The sequence below is a fragment of the Lepidochelys kempii genome, chromosome 4 (assembly GCF_965140265.1).
Source record: "Lepidochelys kempii isolate rLepKem1 chromosome 4, rLepKem1.hap2, whole genome shotgun sequence".
Lineage (NCBI taxonomy): Eukaryota > Metazoa > Chordata > Testudines > Cheloniidae > Lepidochelys > Lepidochelys kempii.
Genome location: NC_133259.1, coordinates 91,009,259 through 91,033,959, shown reverse-complemented (window position 1 = coordinate 91,033,959; position 24,701 = coordinate 91,009,259). Strand labels below are relative to the sequence as shown.

General features: G+C 41.7%; 1 protein-coding gene across 1 annotated transcript in view; it reads right to left on the bottom strand.

The window, feature by feature from the left end:
- Positions 1–24,701, bottom strand: part of FRYL (FRY like transcription coactivator) — a 204,267-nt gene that overhangs the window by 14,255 nt on the left and 165,311 nt on the right. The gene's annotated exons all lie outside the window — the stretch shown is intronic.

Below are 24,701 nucleotides of genomic sequence, written 5' to 3'. Positions count from 1 at the left end.
TTCTGGTATAGGGTGGTGTTTATGTGACCATCGTTTATTAGCACTGTAGTGTCCAGGAAGTGGATCTCTTGTGTGGACTGGACCAGGCTGAGGTTCATGGTGGGATGGAAATTGTTGAAATCATGGTGGAATTCCTCAAGGGCTTCTTTTCCATGGGTCCAGATGATGAAGATGTCATCAATATAGCGCAAGTAGAGTAGGGGCTTTAGGGGACGAGAGCTGAGGCAGCGTTGTTCTAAGTCAGCCATAAAAATGTTGGCATACTGTGGGGCCATGCGGGTACCCATAGCAGTGCCGCTGATCTGAAGGTATACATTGTCCCCAAATGTAAAATAGTTACGGGTAAGGACAAAGTCACAAAGTTCAGCCACCAGGTTAGCCGTGACATTATTGGGACGGTGTTCTTGACGGCTTGTAGTCCATCGTTGTGTGGAATGTTGGTGTAGAGGGCTTCTACATCCATAGTGGCCAGGATGGTGTTATCAGGAAGATCACCGATAGATTGTAGTTTCCTCAGGAAGTCAGTGGTGTCTCGAAGGTAGCTGGGAGTGCTGGTAGCGTAGGGCCTGAGGAGGGAGCCTACATAGCCAGACAATCCTGCTGTCAGGGTGCCAATGCCTGAGATGATGGGGCGCCCAGGATTTCTAGGTTTATGGATCTTGGGTAGTAGACAGAATATCCCAGGTCAGGGTTCCAGGGGTGTGTCTGTGCGGATTTGATCTTGTGCTTTTTCAGGGAGTTTCTTGAGCAAATGCTGTAGTTTCTTTTGGTAACTCGCAGTGGGATCAGAGGGTAATGGCTTGTAGAAAGTGGTGTTGGAGAGCTGCCGAGCAGCCTCTTGTTCATATTCCGACCTATTCAGGATGACAACAGCACCTTCTTTGTCAGCCTTTTTGATTATGATGTCAGAGTTGTTTCTGAGGCTGTGGATGGCATTGTGTTCCGCACGGCTGAGGTTATGGGGTAAGTGATGCCGCTTTTCCACAATTTCAGCCTGTGCACGTCGGCGGAAGCACTCTATGTAGAAGTCCAGTCTGCTGTTTAGTCCACCTAGAATCCTTCTTTTTGTAGTGTTGGTAGGGAGGTCTCTGTGGATTAGTATGTTGTTCAGAGGTATGTTGGAAATATTCCTTGAGTCGGAGACGTCGAAAATAGGATTCTAGGTCACCACAGAACTGTATCATGTTAGTGGGGGTGGAGGGGCAGAAGGAGAGGCCCCGAGATAGGACAGCTGCTTCTGCTGGGCTAAGAGTATAGTTGGATAGGTTAACAATATTGCTGGGTGGGTTGAGGGAACCATTGCTGTGGCCCCTTCTGGCATGCAGTAGTTTAGAAAGTTTAGTGTCCTTTTTCTTTTGTAGAGAAGCAAAGTGTGTGTTGTAAATGGCTTGTCTAGTTTTAGTAAAGTCCAGCCACGAGGAAGTTTGTGTGGAAGGTTGGTTTTTTATGAGAGTATCCATTTTTGAGAGCTCATTCTTAATCTTTCCCTGTTTGCTGTAGAGGATGTTGATCAGGTGATTCCACAGTTTCTTTGAGAGCGTGTGGCACAAGCTGTCAGCATAGTCTGTGTGGTATGTAGATTGTAATGGATTTTTTACCTTCAGTGGTTAGTCTCTAAGGTTCCACAAGTACTCCTTTTCTTTTTGTGAATACAGACTAACACGGCTGTTACTCTGAAACTTATCTAAAGTGAAAAGAAAAGGAGGACTTGTGGCACCTTAGAGACTAACCAATTTATTTGAGCATAAGCTTTCGTGAGCTACAGCTCACTTCATCGGATGTATACCTGTCATTATCTAAAGTGATCACTCTCCTTACAATGTGTATGATAATCAAGGTGGGCCATTTCCAGCAGGAGGGTGGGGAGAAAACCTGGGTTTGTGGTGGAAATGGCCCACCTTGATTATCATACACATTGTAAGGAGAGTGATCACTTTAGATAAGCTATTACCAGCAGGAGAGTGGGGTGGGGGAGAGAAAACCTTTTGCAGTGATAAACACCCATTTGTTCATGGTTTGTGCGTATAAAAACAAACATCTTCTGTATTTTCCACAGTATGCATCTGTGATGAAGGTATGATGAAGTGAGCTGTAGCTCACGAAAGCTTATGCTCAAATAAATTGGTTAGTCTCTAAGGTTCCACAAGTACTCCTTTTCTTTTTGCGAATACAGACTAACACGGCTGTTACTCTGAAACCTATCCCAAAAATATCTCTCTGGCCACAAGAGCTTCCTGCACCGATGCTTCTCAACAGATAGCAATAAGATCCAGGGTCCCAGTACTGCTCCAAGCAGCTGCATGAGGTATGTCATAGGACTTTGGAGTATTATTGCAGCAATTGCAGTGTACTCAAATCCAGGAGCAAACAGGCAAAATCTGGCCCCACGCCAGCTTTCAAGAGGGGACAGTACATCCAGTAAACTTGACACCAGACAGTAGACCGGCAAAGCAATATGAGACCACCTAATGGAGGACTAACAAGCAGCAGCACTGCATGCAAATGAAGAATACACTGAACTAACCTGATTCACTGCAAAATCAGTTCACTTTGAAAGCGAACTCCAGAATTTGCAACAAACTGGAGTTAGTGTGCTATTAGGGATCGTGCCATGTTTGCACAAGCATTTTCAAACCAAATTATCTTGATTTACTCTGTTTTAACCGCCACTTATAGACAAGCCCTTAGTTTCCTCTAATTAACAATACATTCCAAAGTATTAAACCCTCAGCATCAAAATGCATCTCAAGATAAACCAGTTCTCTTGAAAACTTCAGAAACAGACTTCAAAGAAAAACTGCAGAGCTACAATTCATTTGCAAATTTAACACTATCAATTTGGGCTTGAATAGGGACTGGGAGTGGATGGCTCACTACAAAAGCAATTTTCCCTCTCCTTCCTCCTCAGTTACTGGGATTGGACCACATCCACCCTGACTGAATGGCCTTTAACATAGGTTCTCCACTTGTAAAGTAACTCCCTTCTCTTCATGTGCCAATAAATATTTATGCCTGTATCTGTAATTTTCACTCCATTCATCTGAAGAAGTGGGGTTTTTTACCCACAAAAGCTTATGCCCAAATAAATCTGTTAGTTTTTAAGGTGCCACCGGACTCCTCATCAGTTCTCTTGGTTCAGGATTTAGCTTTGCCTTAAGTCAGAGCAAAAACTATAGGACTTAAGAATGTTTAGCTCCATGGGCTTCCTTGACAACATAACACAAAACATGTATCCCTAGTTAAGCAGATCATCCATCCCAAATGAATGGCAAGTCAAATGCAAAGAACTTTCTTAATGAGGAGTTAATACTGAGTCATATAAGTAGGGCCCTACCAAATTCGCGGTTCACTTTGGTCAATTTCACGGCCACCAGTGTCTTAAAATTGGTCAATTTCACAATTTTGGCTGCAGGAGCCCATGGTGGGAGGAAGAGAGACAGCAGCCCTGGAGCTCGGGTAAGAGCCAGGAGTTGGGGGATGGAGGTCAGCCCTAAGCAGGGAAGAAATTGTGGGGGATGGAGCCCATGGGAGATGGCAGCCCGCAGCCCAGGTCGCTAAGCCCAGGCATGAGCCACAGGGGGTAGAAGCCCAGATGGAGCTTGGAAGGCCCCAGCCCCCGCAGAAGCCGTGGCAGAGAGAGCAGTAGTCCCGAGCCTGGGCAGAAGCAATGGCAGGCAGCAGCTCCCAGCCCCAGCCAGAGCCACAGGGGGCAGAAGCACAGAAGTGAGGGTGGTACATCCTCATTTCTGTGCTGCCTGTGGAGGTGGGCCTGATCTCCCTCCAATAACAGCCATGTGGAGGAAGGACAAGTCCGGCTGACTTCGTGGAGATCAGATTTCATGGGAAAGGGCTTATTTCACGGTCTGTGATATGTTTTTCACAGCCGTGAAACTGGTAGGGCCCTACACATAAGGGCAATGTGTGTGCAATCACCAGCTGACACTTGCTCTCAACAAACCCCTCCCGTTTGCCAGACAAGCTGCAGGGACAAACCTGAAGGATTACAAAAGGAGGGAGGACAGAAAGGAGCAAGGCAAGGAGGGGAGGGGGATCTTGTGAAGCCATCATCATTGTCAGCTGTGGATGCAAGGGCAAACCTTACACTGACTGAGGGTGGCTAGTGTGGACACACTCAGTTGTCTGTGATTCTATCAATGAACTTTGTTTAGTACTTTCTGGTTCAATATTTTTTTTTTCCTACCAGAGTCTTAAAATTTGCCCCCAAAATCACTGTCTTACAAATGCAGAATATTTCCCCCCTCAGTTAGAACGGCTTTTAAAAGTACATTTGCAATCATAATAAAGTGATAAGAACATGAAATATTATAATTATCTCTTTAGTATAAAATCTCTTTTTACTGCTTATCACAGAAAGGTTACAACACTATATGTTTATTTACTCTTTTCTCCTCCTTTGCTCAAAAATAAAATACTTTTACAGAACCCAAAAGCAAGATAAGACACTTTACAGAACAAGACACCTGAAGAATTTTGCCCTTTAATTTTAGATGAGACTCTGAGGGCATGGTACATAACAGGAAATTGGGGTAAATATGGACAAGAGCTATAGTAATAAGCTCCGATGGTTACTCAGTTTTAACATGTGAGCATCTTGGAAGCTCTTACTGAGGGAACTGAATGAAGTCAGGGTAGTGGCCTGGCACTAAGAAAGTATTCTATGTATGGGGCAGTGTGATTCCCTTTTAAAAATGAAAAAGCAAAAACAACCTGACTTAAGTTACACTAGAAGTCCAAATACGAATATTAATAATAGTCGGTCAAATCCTGGAGTCTTATGTTGCTCTTACTCAGAAAAAATTCTCAGTGAAGTAATCAGAAGTTTCTAATGAGTCAGGAGTTATTAGAGGACTGCAGGATTAAGTCCACTAGTCCATTTTTCATTATTGATGCTAGTCTTACTTGTATCTTATTAAAAGCACCTTAAAAAGTGTTAAGACAGAAGGTTCACACAACTTCAGTTTATGTAGCAGCCATTAAGGTTTCACCTGTGCAAGTGAATGCATACTACATTTTATAGGCAAATAGGAGAAAATCAATATACTTACTGCATAGTTAACATCAGTTGTTTATAAGCATGAAGGTCAGCAAAAACAGTCATTAATCTGGGACTCCAGGAATCAAACATTAAATACTTTTAATACAAGAGATGATGAAACACTTACTGCATATCTATTACAAAAGGCAGCATCTGATGAGCAAGCAAATCTTCCAATCTTTGTTCAAATATCCCATATAAACTGCACAGGTTGGGATTCATTCAATATACCTTTTCTCAAATCAAAGTTGAAACGAGAGACTGTAATAAGCTCTCCTAAAATTTGTAGATACTTTTTTGAAAAATGACATTTGTATAGCCCAACTTACAGTCTCATCTAAAATGTACAAATTCTAACAATTCTGCAGAAAAGTGCAGACAACTTTTTTAGTTCCCAAGTAAAGAGAAGTCAGAGCCTGGGGGCAGCAGAGGGGAAGGGAGAGAAAGAATCCTTAAAATATTCAGTTTCAGAATTAAAATGGAGATTACTACAAAGCATCTTGTCTAGGGAAAGTAACTTTTGTTCTTTGAGGCTTGCCCTGTTCATTCCCACTGTGGGACTGGCACTACAGACATTCAGCGTGCATAAACTCCATCTAAACCATGTCCATTACAGCTGCATCTGCATTCCTTAGGGCTTGTCTTCACAAGCTGCTGCAATCAATGCAGCAGGTGTCGATTTAGCGGGTCTAGTGAAGACCCGCTAAATCAACAGCAGAGTGCTTTCCAGTCGATCCTGGTATTCCACCTTTCCAAGAGGAGTAAAGTAAGTCGACCGGAGACAATCTTTCGTCTACACAGTGCAGCGAAGACGCCAGGGTAAGGCGACCTAAACTACATCGACTCCAGCTATGTGAATAACGTAGCTGGAGTCAACGTTGCTTAGGTCAACTTACCCCAGTAGCGAAGACAAGCCCTTAGTGAGGTCAGCCTAAGGGAATGCAGTTCCAACCACCAACATTCTTTCTGAGCTGCAGAGTCCCATGTTTTAAGAGAACTGTGAGGAAGAAGAGAAAGTGGACAGGAAACATGATTGCACAGCCAACTCTCAAAGAGCAGCAGTTACTAGTAAGTAAACCATCTTTCTTCATCAAAGGCACTCTTAATCTGCCCCAAACAGAAGGTGACCAAAGGAATTCTTAACTGAATAAGGACTGAAGTGTTTCCCTCCCAAACCCACTATCCAACTGGGACACTAACTCTAAGGAGCAGTGCTTGACAAAGATATGACTCAAACTGCAAATGGCTGCTCTGCAAATTTTCTTGATGGCACCCTCCTAAGACATGCCATAGAAGTATCAGTAACTCCAGTGAATCAGGCCCAAATGCCTTCTGATATAGAGATTTTGGCAAAATTGGATCACAAGTCAATCCAGGGAGTGCACTTCCCCAAGCACACCACGCGGCAAAGATGAATGTCTCACTCTAAATAAACTACTGGACAAGTGGAAGACTCTTTTAATCCACTGATTCAGGCTATCAGTGGAGAACCAAGACAAATCTTCTAAGTTCTGGTGAGGGTACTGGCAATTTAAAAACAAAAAACTCACTAACACTAGCTAAAACAACTATAGGATTAAATGAGCTACCTAAAATAAGGGGGTTCACCCAGATTCTCAGAGGCAGACATATCACAGCTTCCTAATGCTCCTTGTGGTGGTGGTAAAGGAATTGATGCAATCAGGGCCTCCACTCCCTTAGATAGGCTCACAATCTGAACAAAGGTGTCAGTAGGATGCATCATATAGCCTCAAAGGGACAGTTTTGATGGAGGTTCCATGAGCTCAACACCAAAGCCCAAAAATCCCACACGTGGGAATGCGCATAGGCCCTCAAAGAAGACCATCTGTTTGTGTGGGAAAAAAAAGGAAAAGCAATCAGCACCTGGGTTGTTACAACTCTTGTAAAATTCACTGTTTGCAATGATATAGTAGTGTATGGGCTAAATCTCACAGCCCTTACCCAGATGCAAAAAACAAAAACAAACAAAAACCACAACCAGACAGCTGCAGCAGCACAGAAGCCAACAAACAGAGCTGTAAACAGGGGAGCTTGAGTGGAAGTTTGCAAGAGGAGTTTGGGGAGAAGACAGCCAGGCAGAGAAACAGACAGGCTAGTGAAGGAAGTGTGTGGTTTTCTGGCAGTGTTTTGGTGCTCTTTTGGGGGTTTATTTTGCTGTGGGTGGTGGTGGTTTGGTTTGGTTTGTGTTTCCCGGACTAACAGGACTTAAGTGAGAAGGCTATGACAGATACAGAGGCAGCAGTGGTAGTGACCCAAGCAGTGGAGGATACAATGAAGATGACTGGATGTGGAAGCTGTGGCATGTACATGATCCTTGAGGGGTTACCTGAAAAGAGTTTTGTCTACATGAAGTGCCGCCTGATAGAGCTGATGGAAGAAAAGATCCGAGGATTGGAGATGCAGGTGGAAACTCTGGTTGAGTTTAGAAGGGGGTTTGGGCAGATGATGGAGCAAAGACATGAGGAGGCTGAAGTGAAAAGCTCAGACTTGCAGATGGAAGTAGGACCAAAGAACTCTGAGGGGAGACTGCTGGGTGAGGAAAGTGGACAGTGGAAGCATGTGACTAAGAGAACCAGGCAGAGGAAAAGATGGGCTAATGAAGGAGAAACAGAGCTCAGGAACAGGTTTGCGGAGTTGGAAAATGAAGAAGGGGCACAGCAGGTGGTCACTGAAGGTGAGAGGGCAAGGAAGAAGAGAAGAGCAGATAGTCCTATAGGAAGAGGGCAAGAGTCAATGGAGATAACACCACCAAATATGAGCCCCAGGAGGATACAAGATGGGTTGCAGAGGATTGCAAGGGACAATAGGAATCGAGAGGACTTGTAGCCAGAGGGAACAGGGGATAGACCGGAGAATCGCACCATCACCAGGAAGAGGCAGGTCTACCCGATTGGAGACTCCTTACTAAGAAGGATAGACAGGCCTGTAACCAGAGCTGATCCAGAGAACAGAAGGGTGTGCTGTCTGCTGGGTGCTAAGAGACAGGAAGTGGACCTGAGGATGAAGAGGATCCTAATGGGAGAGGCAAAGAATCCACTGATTGTCCTTCATGTGGGAACAAACGATACGGCTAGATTCTCACTGGAATGTATCAAGGGAAACTATGCCAGGCTGGGGAAGACACTTAAGGAAATCGAGGCTTAGGTGATCTTCAGTGGGATTCTGGCTTTTCCTAGAGAGGGGCAACAAAGGTGTGACAAGATTATGTTGATCAACAGATGGCTCAGGCAATGGTGCTATAAGGAGAGCTTTGGGATGTATGGCCACTGGGAAGCATTCATGGACAGAGGACTGTTCTCTTGGGATGGACTTCACCTGAGTAGGGAGGGAAATAGACTTCTAGCATGGAGGCTGGCACAACGGATTAAGAGCTTTAAACTAGGAATCTGGGGGAGATGGTTGGGAGATGTACACGTAATCGCCACGCCGGATTTTAACATTGAAAGGGAAGAAAACAAAGTAAGAAAGGATACAGGTGTGGGTAGGAGAATGGACATAAGGAGGAAGGGTAGCGTAGATACCAGTCTAATAGGTGATACTGGTGGTAGAATGTTTGTGTCTAATTGGGTAAAGAATGTGAGCGAAGCCAAACAGCAAAAATTAACATGTTTGTACACTAATATGAGGAGCCTAGATAACAAAATGGAGGAACTAGAGCTACTGGTGCAGGAAGTGAAACCAGATATTATAGGGATAACAGAAACATGATGGAATAGTCGTCATGACTGGAGTACAGATATTGAAGGGTATGTGCTGTTTAGGAAAGAGAGAAATAAAGGCAAAGGTGGTGGACTAGCATTGTATATCAATGATGAGGTAGACTGTAAACAAATAAGAAGTGATGGAATGGATAAGACAGAGTGTCTGGGCAAAAATCACATTGGGGAAGAAAGCTACTAGAGCCTCCCGTGGGATAGTGCTTGGGGTGTGCAATAGACCACCAGGATCCGATCTGGATATGGATAGAGCCCTCTTTAATGTTTTTAATGAAGTAAATAACCTAATGGGAATTGTGTGATCATGGAAGACTAACTTCCCAGACATAGATTGTAGGACAAGTGCTAGTAATAATAATAGGGCTCAGATTTTCCTGGATGCAATAACTGATGGATTCCTTCACCAAGTAGTTGCTGAACCAACAAGATGGGATGCCATTTTAGATTTGGTTTTGGTGAGTAGTGAGGACCTCATAGAAGAAATGGTTGTAGGGGACAACCTTGGTTCGAGCGATCATGAGCTAATTCAATTAAAACTAAATGGAAGGATAAACAAAAATAGATCTGTGACTAGGGTTTTTTATTTCAAAATAGGCTAACTTAAAAAAATTAAGGAAATTAGTTAGGGAAATGGATTGGACTGAAGAACTTGTAGATCTAAAGGCGGAGGAGGCCTGGAATTACTTCAAGTCAAAGTTGCAGAAACTATCAGAAGGCTGCATCCCAAGAAAGGGGGGAAAATACATAGGCAGAGTTGTAGACCAAGCATCTCAGAGAGGTGATTAGGAAAAGCAGAAAGTCTACAAGACGTGGAACATGGGAGGGCTCAGCAAGGAAAGCTACTTTATTGAAGTCAGAACATGTACGGATAAAGTGAGAAAGGCCAAAAGCCATGGAGAGTTGGACCTTGCAAAGGGAATTAAAACCAATTGTAAAAGGTTCTCTAGCCATATAAATAAGAAGAAAACAAGGAAAGAAGAAGTGGGACCGCTAAACACTGAGGATGGAGTGAAGGTTAAGGATAATCTAGGCCTGGCCCAATATCTAAACAAATACTTTGCCTCAGTCTTTAATGAGGCTAATGAGGAGCTTAGGGATAATGGTAGGATGACGAATGGGAATCAGGATATGGAGGTAGATATTAACACATCTGAGGTAGAAGCCAAACTCAAACAGCTTAATGGGACTAAATCGGGGGGCCCAGATAATCTTCATCCAAGAATATTAAAGGGACTGGCACATGAAATTGCAAGCCCATTAGCAAGAATTTTTAATGAATCTGTAAACTCAGGGGTTGTACCAAGTGACTGGAGAATTGCTAACATAGTTCATATTTTTAAGAAAGGGGGGGAAAAAAAGTGATACAGGCCTGTTAGTTTGACATCTGTAGTATGCAAGGTCTTGGAAAAAATTTTGAAGGAGAAAGTAGTTAAGGACATTGAGGTCAATGGTAAATGGGACAAAATACAACATGGCTTTACAAAAGGTAGATCATGTCAAACCAACCTGATCTCCTTCTTTGAGAGGGTAACAGATTTTTTTAGACAAAAGGAAACGCGGTGGATCTAATTTACCGCGATTTCAGTAAGGCATTTGATACGGTTCCACATGGGGAATTATTAGCTAAATTGGAAAAGATGGGGATCAATATGAAAATTGAAAGGTGGATAAGGAACTGGTTAAAGGGGAGACTACAACAGGTCACAATGAAAGGTGAACTGTCAGGCTGGAAGGAGGTTACTAGTAGAGTTCCTCAGGGATTGGTTTTGGGACCAATCTTTTTATTATTGACCTTGGCACAAAAAGTGGGAATGTGCTAATAAAGTTTGCAGATTACACAAAGCTAGGAGGTATTGCCAATACAGAGAAGGAACAGGATATCATACAGGAAGATCTGGATGATCTTGTAAACAGGAGTAATAGTAATAGGATGAAATTTAATTTTGAAAAGTGCAAGGTCATGCATTTAGGGATTAATAACAAGAATTTTTGTTATAAACTGGGGAAGCATCACTTGGAACTAACAGAGGAGGAGAAGGACCTCAAAGTATTGGTTGATCACAGGATGACTATGAGCCGCTAATGTGATATGGCCGTGAAAAAAGCTAATGCGGTCTTGGGATGCATCAGGTGAGGTATTTCCAGTCGAGATGAGGAAGTGTTAGTACAGTTATACAAGGCACTGGTGAGACCTCATCTGGAATATTGTGTGCAGTTCTGATCTCCCATGTTTAAGAAGGATAAATTCAAACTGCAACAGGTACAGAGAAGGGCTACTAGGATGATCCGAGGACTGGAAAACCTGTCTTATGAAAGGAGACTCAAAGAGCTTGACTTGTTTAGCCTAACCAAAAAAAGGCTGAGAGGAGATATGATTGCTCTCTATAAACATATCAGAAGGATAAATACCAGGGAGGGAGAGGAATTATTTAAGCTCAGTACCAATGTGGACACAAGAACAAATGGATATAAACTGGCCATAAGGAAGTTTAGACTTGAAATTAGATGAAGGTTTCTAACCATCAGAGGAGTGAAGTTCTGGAACAACCTTCCAAGGGGAGCAGTGAGGGCAAAAGACATATCTGGTTCAAGACTAAGCTTGATAAGTTTATGGAGGGGATGGTATGATGGGATAGCCTAATTTTGGCAATTAATTGATCTCTGACTATTAGCGGTAAATATGCCCAATGGCCTGTGATGGGATGGGATCTGAGTTACTACAGAGAATTCTTTCCTGGATGTCTGGCTGGAGAGTCTTGCCCACATGCTCAGGGTTTAGATGATCGGCATATTTGGGGTCAGGAAGGAATTTTCCTCTAGGGCAGATTGGCAGAAGCCCTGGGGGGTTTTCACCTTCCTCTGCAGCGTGGGGCATGGGTCACTTGCTGGAGGATTCTCTGCACCTTGAAGTCATTAAACCATGATTTGAGGACTTCAATGGCTCAGACATAGGTTAGGGGTTTGTTACAGGAGTGGGTGGGTGAGATTCTGTGGCCTGCCTTGTGCAGGAGGTCAGACTAGACAATCATAATGGTGCCTTCTGACCTTAAAGTCTATGATTCTATGAAACTCACTGGGCCTGAGTGGTTAGCTTCAGTTGATTGAATTTAGTTTGAGATTACCGGAGAACTTTACTTGACAAATTGGAATAACATTTAATTCTATTTATTTGTATTTATCTATTAATTTGTTTTATAAAATGAATTAAAATGGTGCCTATCAAACTCTAGGAGCATATCACAAATATTTAAAACTACAAAAGGATAAATAATCTCAATCATATACAATAGTTGATTCAGTCTTCTAAGAACAGAACAATATAACCTTTCCTCAAAATTATGCCTAAAGGATCATCCCCCTATTCAAAACCCCTCTAGCCCTGTAAGAAGTTGAGTATTGTAACATGCCATTACACAACAATAACAACACCTTGGATGATGTAGTGAAGAATATGATTACAAAATTTGTGGATAACACCAAGATGGGAGGGGTTGCAAGCACTTTGGAGGACAAGATTAGAATTCAAAGTGATCTTGATAAATCAGAGAACTGGTCTGAAATCAATAAGATGAAACTGAGAGCAGCACTCCACTTAAGGAAAAAAATCAAATGCATAAATACAAAATGGGGAATAACTGGCCAGGCAGTAATTCTACAGAAGAGGATCTGGGGGTTATAATGGATCACAAAACTAAAGGAGTCAAAAGCATGAGACTGTTGTGAAAAAGGCAAATGACATTCCGGGATGTATTTAAGACAAGAAGTAAGTGTTCAGTTCTACTCAGCACTGGTGAGGCCTCAGCTGGAGTATTGTGTCTGGTTTTGGACACCACACTTTAAGATGCGGATAAATTGAGAGCCCAGAGGAGGGCAACAAAAACGATAAGACGTTTAGGAAACCTGACCTACAAGGAAAGGTTGAAGGAACTGGGGAATGTTCAGTTGAAAGAAAAGAAGGCTGAGGGAGGTGGGGCATGATAACTGTCTTCAAATATGGAAAAGATTGTTATAAAGAGGACAATGATCAATAGTTTTTCAAGTCCACCAAGGGAGGGCAGAAAGTAATCAGTTTAGTTTGCAGAAAAGAAAATTTAAGTTAGATATTAGGAAAAGCTTTCCAACTATAAATATAGTTAAAACACTGAACAGGTTACCTAGTAAGGTTGTGGAATCCCCATCACTGGAGGTTTTTAAGGACAGATTAGGCAAACACCTGTCAGGGATGATCTCGGTATTCTTAATCTGCCTCAGTACAGGGGGATGGACAAGAACTCTTGAAGTCCCTTCCAGCCTTATATTGCTATGAATTTTATACCAAAAGGCAAAAAAAGTTGGTCTATTTAGGACCACAAGTATGAAAATGAGAGGAATACATTTAAGGATACATAAATGTTTCATTTCCTGAGAGGTCATCTGGTAGAGGTGCCCCCTAAATATTATAAAAATCAAGAAAATGTGTTCAATATGCCAGAAGGCTATATTTATTTCTGCTGGCGAATCAGCCATCATATATCCATTGTGTATTCGAAAGCTAAAACAGGAAACGTTTCAATTACTGGTAAACCAGAAAGATTTTTTAGAATTTAAGTTGTATGCATCTTAAGTTTATTAGATTTAGAATATCAAACTATTGTTATGAAAGTTATCCACCTTCCCCAAGAGAGGATTTTATATTTTAACTACCACTTGGCTGTTTGAATTATGCCTATTTTTTGGTGTAACCGCTCTACAGTATGTGAATTAATTTTATTATCAGCGATATGGTTCATGATCTAACGTACAGCAAACAAAGAGCTATAAGCTTACCTGTAAAATGAGAAACATGGTGAAGTACTCCACCCTAAGTAAACACCATAAATGACTGAATAACTGCAAGAAAAGTCAGTTGGAAAATCATTTCCCAGAAGGGACACAGGTGACTTTCCCATGAAACAAAGGTTAAAAGGTAGGTTATATAAATATGCTTACATGTATATGCATACATTTAACATTTTTACTGCAGTATTGCTAAACACCAGTGTTAAGCAGGTGAACAAATAGGGGTTTTATTGTATCTACTGATTTTGCACAAAACAGAAGCAGACGGGCAATGGAAACGTCATTATTGTCACTGAAAATCCTGTCAAAATTCAGCGTCTTTCAAAATGCAAAGTCTCCACAACCTGTTTTTATCACTAAGATAAAGAGTGAAGTCTTGATTCTAGAATCTTTATACAATAAATTGACATGGATTTCAATGAAAGTTAAGTGTGCAAAGGACTTCAGGATAAGATTTATAGTTTCTTACATTTGTTTAATAATATTCTATACCAGTCCAGATACTTTCATATAGAAGCTAATTCCATATATATGTATATTTTTTTCTCATTGCAATCACTGTAACTATACTAAAATACTAAATAAGTTAAATGAACAATGCATTATTCTAGATACAGGAATTACTCACACCTGATAGAATGCTATTTTTTTCTATTTTTAAATTTATTTATTTGAAATATGTTTCCCTAATGCTTCTTTGTCACTTTCTCCACTCTGTCTCACATGGGATACCAAAATACTGTTCTTCCTCACTAATGTACCCCATAAAAGGGCAGGCTAAAGTTCTAGAAGAATTTCCTTTTAAGGATTAATCTAGGGTTTCACTCAAACCTAAAAAAATTGATTCATTTTCCTGGCATTCTAAAGTTTAGGGTACAGAGATGGAAGTACTATGCCTTTGCCCCTTATGCTAATATTTGCATTTGTACAAAGTGAATGAAAACACTATCAAATTAGACAAGTAGCATTTTACATCCACTCTATACAAGCACCAGCAAAGCAGTGGGGAATTGGGCACACCACCATTGTTTTTTATGAAAATATTAACTTGTAACCCTGATCTGATCTTAGAGTATAAAATTAAATTATATATCATGTGGTAAGGCTTATTAAAGTTCTTTAAGATGGTAAAGCTATCAGAGATGTAATAAAAGTAATAGGAAACAGGAAAACATAAGAATCTGTATAACAACTAAGGAAGGCTTAGCAACAAACTGAGGCCTACTGGGACAGTTAGTAGTTTTAATAGTTAGCCTAAGTAGCAAAGGAGTTAACATGACTGATTAACATAAGGTTCTAAGATTTAGCAATATTTTAGCAATAAGTACTTTATTAAAAAAAACACAAACAGTTTATGCTTGAAATACTGGATTTCTAGGGAATTTTTAGTGTGTGTAACCACAAGAGGTTGACCCCACTAACATATTAGAAACTTTGGTAAATATATTAACAGAGTATAGATTAAAATAGCTTATGTCAGCAATTGAAACCCCCAACTGTGGGTACCTAAATCAACCCAAAGCTACAAAGGATAGAGTTGGCAGAAACACTGGCCTGATCCCACAAGGTGCCAAACTTTCTCAGCTTGAACTCAGGTGGACTAATGGATAGAATGCAAGTGAGCTGGTCATAGGTACATGATAAAAAGAATTTATCACATGGCTATCACCACCACATGTAAGACACTGATAAGTTTTTACCATTGCTATTCAGGCAGCAGTGCAATTGACATGTCCATTTCACACTGCTGTTGATTGGAAGAGCTATGAGCTGCAGAAGCAAAGCCACACAGTGAAGCTATTCATAGCCCCCAAAAACAGAGGCTGGAGGAAGAGCAGCGCCCTCACTCCACCCGTGTTGCTTCTTTCCTCCTAGCCAGCGGCTGATGTGAGATTGGTAATGTTTTCAAGCCTGGAGTTAATTAAAATGATGCTCTGTTTATTATTTTCATGGATTTTATAGCAGCTTTTAAACCATGCTGGGTGGGATTTTCATATCCATTCAGTACCAGCTTTCTCTTTTGCCATTAAAATCAATTGGAAGTATATCCCAACAATGAGTGTGCTTTTTAAAATCTCACCCCTTGTTTCTAAATACAGCTCAGTTCCAACATACACTTTTTAGAAGTGTATAAAAACTATTTTATGCTAAGACTGGATTTTTCAAGTCAGGACACCTTTCCTAATCAGTTACTGATATTATCCATTGCCCCAGTAAGTTGTGAGCCGGGTATGACTAGGTGTCATCCCCCTCCAGTCTCTTTTCTTGCCAAAAACTGCCTGGAAACCTTCTTCTGGTGAAACACCTTCTATAGTTTATTTACAACACACTTGTGCAGCTCTGTATTTACAAGGTTACAATCCTTCACTCACTCAGCCATAGAGGGTGGAGACAGAAGGTTTCTTCCCCCGAGAGATCTCTCCTGGCTCTCAAAAGCCTGCCAGTCTCTCTCTTCCCTCCCACAAGCCTTTTCTATTTTCTAGTCTACCAAGCTAATTAGCTTGTGGGGCTTTCCTGGGCCCATCCAATCTTTCAATTAGGCCCAGCTTTGCCCCTCAGGTTTATTCTGGGACAATTTCATTGGTGATCCAGTCATCTGACTGCTGATACACTTGCTGTTGCCAAGCACTCTGTCACACAGAGTAAATCTGCTAGTCCTGGAAAAGACAACTTGGGTCAGGTCTACACTACAAACCTACACTGGTATAATTACATTGCTTAAGGGTGTGAAAAATCCACACCCAAGTAACATAGTTACACCAACCTAAAGCCCACTGTAGACAGTGCTATGTCAATGGGAAGGCTTCTCCCATGGACATAGCTACTGCCTCTCATGGAGGTGAATTAACTGCACCAATAGGAGAAGCTCTCCTATTGGTGTAGTAGCATCTTCACTGAAGATGGCAGTGTTTAAAGTGAAGATTTGTCCTCAGATACTCGTATCTCTTTTGAGTACCAATGGTGGTACTTTCTCTCTAAAAAGATGTATTGTTGTAATAGGATAAGAACATTTGGTTCAAAAGTTTCAAAAGCATTTGTATCTTTAGTTTGTAATTTCTGACATATTTAACATTTTGGTTTTTTGGAAACAAGAAGCTTTTTTGGCATTCATTCCAATTCTTACTGTAGGTATTTGAATTCAGTATTAGAAATTATTACATTCTGATAAACTTAATACAATTAATTTCAGAGACCTTAAGATGTGCAAGATTTTAATACATTCAAACAAGGAATTACAAAATTGCTTCACTGAATCAGTCCAATGAGAACCAATGCCTCCTTGTTGCTCAAAGGAAAAAGGAAAAAAACCCATAAAAATCTCAAGTAATAAAAAGAAATCCCCCTTCCAAACTCAGTTGCTCAAGGGAATGGATTGGAAACCCCCTTTACAAAAGAAATGCAGACAAGACACAAAGGTAATCCAGAAATGCCTTCTACCATACCTGGAAGTGTCTTCCTCCTCTTGTCTTTTAGTCAATCACACCATCTTAATTCAAATCCCTCCTCCAGCAAAACCACAGACAATTCTTCCATAAGGCCTTTCAAGAGCAATCCACTGAAGAATAAAACTTACTGGCATAACCATGGTACAAACAAAACTAACCTGAAAGCCAGTCAGTGGTATCTGCCTGACTCTCATTAACTTGATTTTGTAGGTAGGTGATATTTTGTCTCTCAGTATTGAATCAGAGGAGTAATGGAGGTGGGGAAAATTCTCTAGTGCTGAAACTAAGCAGGTGAGGAGAGGAATAAACTAGAGTTAAGAAAGCTGAATATAGGTAGGCAGGCAAAGAAAGATCCTTTCAACAAACTAGGGGATACCCAAACTCTGTTCCCCTAACTTTAGAATAACCTTGTTTTCTTTCTTGGACATGCCTTACAGTTATAGGGAGGGAGGGAGGGAAAGAAAGAAAGAACTTGATATGAAGAAAACCTCCATCTGCATTAGAACCACACTTCAGAGAAAATATACACTGAATGTCAACTGCCAAATATATTATTTAGGGTTAATGGAATTTCACATGCCAGTGTTGTTATTAAATAAGATCATCTTAAGTATTTGCACATGCCCTACAAAATAATCAAAACTGAACAAAAATCCCAACATATAGGTTTCTTAAAAATTACATAAAATTCTGATTCTAGTATAAGAACACCAAACAGATGAGACTTTATTTGAAATACATGATAGGTCTACAAAGAGAGCTCCTCATTCAGTGACTCAAGAAAAAAAAAAGCAAAGATATGCTGGCTACATGCTTAGTAAAAATCTATACTGTACTCAATAGTCTTGCATGAAGAGCCTATTTAAAAATCTGGTGTAATCACCTGTAGCACATATTTGCAGTACTGCTCTTAGGATTCCTAAAAAAATATTGCAAATGATTTCCCCTTGATTTGCTATTTTCATTCTCTCCCCGAGACATCAAAAACCTGACAGTATTTTTAATATCCCCAACGAAATATTAAGAAACCAAATCAGAAAATTATCTCTCTTCTCCATTAATAGGATTGCAAGTCCCTAAAATCAGCAGTTTGGGAACTAATATATGAGTGGGGAAAATCATTTGCAAACTTTTTGTAGTTCAAATGTATGCTAAACACTGCTGCATGCAATTTAAAATCACCACATGATAGCTTCTTTGTGTAATATAAGGCTCTAGTGTGAAAATAAAAAGGTGTGTAGTACTTAAGGAAATTAATTTGTAATCAATTTCACTTACCAAAATATGCTTAACTCACTGAACAACTTAAGTACACAGTGAACAGCTTATGACTTTCCCCCACCCTTTAGATTTATACTTGTATAATCAAGAGCAACCACCAGTATCTTGTTACCCAACATTTATAGCTCACCATTTCTTTAGGTGAACTTCCTTGTTCACATGGCTTCAATTATCATCTACGTGGATCACTCACAAATCTCCACTCCTGACATGCCTCTCTTCATCCAAGACCATGTTGTACTGGGTCTCACCAACATCTTCTCCTAAGATGTCTTGCCATCAACTTAAACCTAAGATGGCTAAAACTGAAATCCTCATTTTATTACCTGATTCCTACTCACTCAACCATTCCTGTTACAGGTGATAACCAGGGCTTAAAGTCTCAGAGTATTTCCTGCTCCTCTCCCCCTACCCAAATGCTATAAAAATTCCATGGGGGTTGAAAATATTTACCGGAGTGCCGCTCTGGACAGCTCTGGCTGAATTTAAGCCCTGGGGATAATACCACTAATTTTTCAGTCACCCAGGTCTTCAACTTGGTAGCCATCTCCAACTCCTCTGTCACTTAGCTCATACATTCAGGCAGAGACCAAATATTGCAACTCCTGCCACCATAACATTACTAAGTTTGGACCTTTACTTTCTATCCTTACAGCTAAAACTCTTGCCCACGGCCTTGTCACTTCCTGTCATGGTAACTGTAACCTCCTTCTACTCCTATATCCCCCTCCCTCCCCACACACCTCTCCATTCAAAATGAAACCATTAATCTCTTTGTTGCCTGTCATTCTGACAATATGTTCTCTCTCCACTTCGGATCCCTCCACTGGTTCCTACTTTTCCACTCCATAACATTAAAGCTTCTTGTCCTTACCTTCAAGGCACATCAAACTATGCTCCCCACACTTCTCTGCCCTTTCTTCTATTGCTTCTATACCCCCAAGAACTTCCACCTCCTCTGCCCATCAAAGACCATCCACGTGCCCCATTTCTCCCACAAACATTTCTGAGTTTTCTGATCCAATCCTTCCCAAAGACCTACTTTTTTCATAATGTCTACAAGAAAATAACCAATTAATATATAGGTTGAAGAGCTTACAGGTACACATGATGAATATTATATTTTTCTTATAATAAATCATGTATATTAAATAGGTATATTTTATTAATTAACATATTAGAATGATATATATTTTAATTATTTACCTTCCCCTCATCCTCCATATGTTCCTTATCTTGTTGAGGGAAGGTGCCAATGAGTCTGACCCTGTTACTTACATGTATCCTTATCTCCTTCCATTTATTTTTGTCTTTTTACACTGCCTTTTACTTCATGTTTGAACCGTACCTAGGACACTGGTGCCCCAAGCCTTTTGGCTTCCATGGAATTGCTTATACAAATAAGGACTTTTTATGCAAGCGACAGTTGCAGGCATAGGGCCCATTAGTTTACTTGCCTTTCAGCCATTTCAAGAATGAAAGAAAAGTTAGAAAATAGATTTCAGAGTAGCAGCCATGTTATTAGTCTGTATTCGCAAAAAGAAAAGGAGTACTAGTGGCACCTTAGAGACTAACCAATTTATCTGAGCATAAGCTTTCGTGACTACAGCTCACTTCATCGGATGCAGTGAGCTGTAGCTCACGAAAGCTTATGCTCAAATAAATTGGTTAGTCTCTAAGGTGCCACTCGTACTCCTTTTCTTTCTAGAAAATAGATTTTCTCCTCAGCAGTTGCTTCCTCTCACAGTTTTTGTGAGAGGCAGAACAACTGACCACAGGATGTCACAAACAACAGGATTTACAGAGCATCAAAATAATTACTGCTATAGCTGAAAAAAACATGAATATAATGTTTTTGTCTCTTTCCCACCAGTTTCGTTCTCATTATGGTGTAGGGTACACAACCAGGATTGTGGCAACAGGAAACAAATGCCAAAAAATTCATGAAAATTAATTCCTGGATAATTACTCAACTATTCAAGACATCCAATATGTGCCAAAAATGCACCAGAATACCACAAAAAGTATTGTCCTGAAGTTATCTGTGATAGTACTAGATTTCTGACATGAATCTGTAGCCTTTTCCACTATTTTTCTTTGTAAGGGTACATGGATCAAATCAGAATACAAAAATAAGTTGTTAGCCCTTATTTTTCCCCCACTTATTTTTTCTACAATACTGTGGTTCCCTTTTTGATCTTTTTAGCCCCTTCAAGTTCTATCTCCCTATTACATGTTATTTCTCCTTTCCTTATTGTTCCTTTTTTGTCCCCTTTACCTATTATATAGCACTTCCCAGTTGATTTTCTGCCTTACTTCCAAAAGGAAGGATTCAAAATTCTCTTTTAAATGGGGTTATAGGTTTTAAAAAAATTAAGCTATAAGGCTACACACCCTGAAAATACCACTGTATCACTGCCAACCATCTACTTCCTCTGTGTCTCAAGAGTAAGATATAGTTAGATTACGGCTAAAGTATGCAAGGGTAGATATGACAAGATTTAAGCAGAATACAATAAAATACATAGGCCTATTTTGAGACAAAAGTTTATGTAAACAGACCCTGTTGCACCCAAAAAGCTGTTATAAATTATGTGTTGATCCAATAAAGAAGTATCCTATTCACTGCTAATATATTGTTCATTAATAATTAAAACAATTATAAACATTCTGCACAATTTATTAATAAAACCTCTGTTCTCTTCTGGTTTTCTTTCTACCATGTTCTTTAGAAATTACACAGAACAGAGGGGAGGGAAGGAAAAGAAAGGCCCAAAGATTCTGCCCTTTTCTTCTCCTCTTTTCCCTCTGCTCCTTCAAGGGAATGACTTTCAGTGGCAGTTAGGTGCCTAGATAATTTTTGCAAATCCCACTGTATACCTATCTGCATCTTTATTTTCGACGTCTCCGACTCAAGGAATATTTCCAAAATACCTCTGAACAGCATACTAATCCACAGAGGTCTCCCTACCAACACTACAGAAAGAGGGATTCTAGGTGGACTCCTCCTGAAGGTCGAAACAGCAGACTGGACTTCTACATAGAGTGCTTCCGCCGACGTGCACGGGCTGAAATTGTGGAAAAGCAGCATCACTTGCCCCATAACCTCAGCCATGCGGAACGCAATGCCATCCACAGCCTCAGAAACAACTCTGACATCATAATCAAAAAGGCTGATAAAGGAGGTGCTGTTGTCATCATGAATAGGTCGGAATATGAACAAGAGGCTGCTCGGCAGCTCTCCAACACCACTTTCTACAAGCCATTACCCTCTGATCCCACTGAGAGTTACCAAAAGCAACTACAGCATTTGCTCAAGAAACTTCCTGAAAAAGCACAAGATCAAATCCGCACAGACACACCCCTGGAACCCCGACCTGGGATATTCTATCTACTACCCAAGATCCATAAACCTGGAAATCCTGGGCACCCCATCATCTCAGGCATTGGCACCCTGACAGCAGGATTGTCTGGCTATGTAGACTCCCTCCTCAGGCCCTACGCTACCAGCACTCCCAGCTACCTTCGAGACACCACTGACTTCCTGAGGAAACTTCAATCCATCGGTGATCTTCCTGATAACACCATCCTGGCCACTATGGATGTAGAAGCCCTCTACACCAACATTCCACACAACGATGGACTACAAGCCGTCAAGAACACTATCCCCGATACTGTCACGGCTAACCTGGTAGCTGAACTTTGTGACTTTGTCCTTACCCATAACTACTTCACATTTGGGGACAATGTATACCTTCAGATCAGCGGCACTGCTATGGGTACCCGCATGGCCCCACAGTATGCCAACATTTTTATGGCTGATTTAGAACAACGCTTCCTCAGCTCTCGTCCCCTAAAGCCCCTACTCTACTTGCGCTATATTGATGACATCTTCATCATCTGGACCCATGGAAAAGAAGCCCTTGAGGAATTCCACCATGATTTCAACAATTTCCATCCCACCACCAACCTCAGCCTGGTCCAGTCCACACAAGAGATCCACTTCCTGGACACTACAGTGCTAATAAACCATGGTCACATAAACACCACCCTATACCGGAAACCTACTGACCGCTATTCCTTCCTGCATGCCTCCAGCTTTCACCCTGACCACACCACACGATCCATCGTCTACAGCCAAGCTCTGCGATACAACCGCATTTGCTCCAACCCCTCAGACAGAGACAAACACCTACAAGATCTCTGTCAAGCTTTCTTACAACTACAATACCCACCTGCTGAAGTAAAGAAACAGATTGATAGAGCCAGAAGAGTTCCCAGAAGTTACCTACTACAGGACAGGCCTAACAAAGAAAATAACAGAACGCCGCTAGCCGTCACCTTCAGCCCCCAAGTAAAACCCCTCCAACGCATTATTAAGGATCTACAACCTATCCTAAAGGATGACCCAACACTCTCACAGATCTTGGGAGACAGGCCAGTCCTTGCCTACAGACAGCCCCGCAACCTGAAGCAAATACTCACCAACAACCACATACCACACAACAGAACCACTAACTCAGGAACTTATCCTTGCAACAAAGCCCGTTGCCAATTGTGCCCACATATCTATTCAGGGGACACCATCACAGGGCCTAATAACATCAGCCACACTATCAGAGGCTCGTTCACCTGCTCATCCACCAATGTGATATATGCCATCATGTGCCAGCAATGCCCCTCTGCCATATACATTGGTCAAACTGGACAGTCTCTACGTAAAAGAATAAATGGACACAAATCAGATGTCAAGAATTATAACATTCATAAACCAGTCGGAGAACACTTCAATCTCTCTGGTCACACAATCACAGACATGAAGGTCGCTATCTTAAAACAAAAAAACTTCAAATCCAGACTCCAGCGAGAAACTGCTGAATTGGAATTCATTTGCAAATTGGATACTATTAATTTAGGCTTAAATAGAGACTGGGAGTGGCTAAGTCATTATGCAAGGTAGCCTGTTTCCTCTTGTTTTTTCCTACCCCCCCCCCCCAGATGTTCTGGTTTAACTTGGATTTAAACTTGGAGAGAGTGGTCAGTTTGGATGAGCTATTACCAGCAGGAGAGTGAGTGTGTGTGTGTATGGGGGTGGGGGGATGTGAGAAAACCTGGATTTGTGCAGGAAATAGCCCAACTTGATTGTCATGCACATTGTGTAAAGAGTTGTCACTTTGGATGGGCTATCACCAGCAGGAGAGTGAATTTGTGTGGGGGGGTGGAGGGTGAGAAAACCTGGATTTGTGCTGGAAATGGCCCACCTGATGATCACTTTAGATAAGCTATTACCAGCAGGACAGTGGGGTGGGAGGAGGTATTGTTTCATATTCTCTGTCTATATATAAAGCCTGCTGCAGTTTCCACGATATGCATCTGAGGAAGTGAGCTGTAGCTCACGAAAGCTTATGCTCTAATAAATTGGTTAGTCTCTAAGGTGCCACAAGTACTCCTTTTCTTTTTCCAAATACCTTTGTAAATCTTAGCCCATATCATCGTATAGCTACCCAAGGTGGGGAGTGAGGTGGGTGGAGAAGGGAACAGACAAAATGCCCATGGTGCTACAGCTGAAATTTATGAGACTGTATCACAGGGGTGGGCAAACTTTTTGGCTTGAGGGCCGCATTGGGTTTAGAAAATTATATGGAGGGCTGGTATGGGGAGGGGGTGTGTGGTCCACCCCCCCCCCAACTGCTCTCCCCCCTGCTTCTCGCCCCAACAGCCCCTTCCCCCCCCCCCCAGACCCCTGCCCTAACCAACCATCCCTTCTCCCTGTCCCCTGACTGCCCCTGGTACCCCTGCCTTCCCCCCGCTGCCCCATCCAACAGCCCCCTCTCCTTCCTGACTGCCCCCCCGGAACGCCTGCCCCCATTCAACCCCCCTGTTCCCCGCCCTCAGACCACCCTGACCCCTATCCACTCTCCCACCCCCTGACCACCACCCCGAACTCCCTTGCCCTCTCTCCAACCTGCCCTGCTCCCTACCCTCTTACCGCGCAGCACAGAGCACTGGATCAGGCCGAGTTCTGCAGCTGCATTGCCCCAGGAGCTCGCAGCCCTGCCACACTGCCCAGAGCATTGTGCCGGTGGTGCAGTGAGCTGAGGCTAAGGGGGAGGGGCCGGGGGCTAGCCTCCCTGGCCAGAGGCTCAGGGGCTGGCCAAGAGGGTCCCGCAGACCGTAGTTTTCCCAGCTCTGCTGTAGCATGTCATCCAATTCTATTCAAAATGCAAACAACCATATGTTTTTCTCTCTTTAGAATTCCTATTGAAATGCATGAGAGTTTACAGAAAAACAAAAAAATTGTGGTCAAGCTCTGCCATTACTGTACTACCTTCCTGAAAAATGACAGAATGCTTGTTTTAAAAT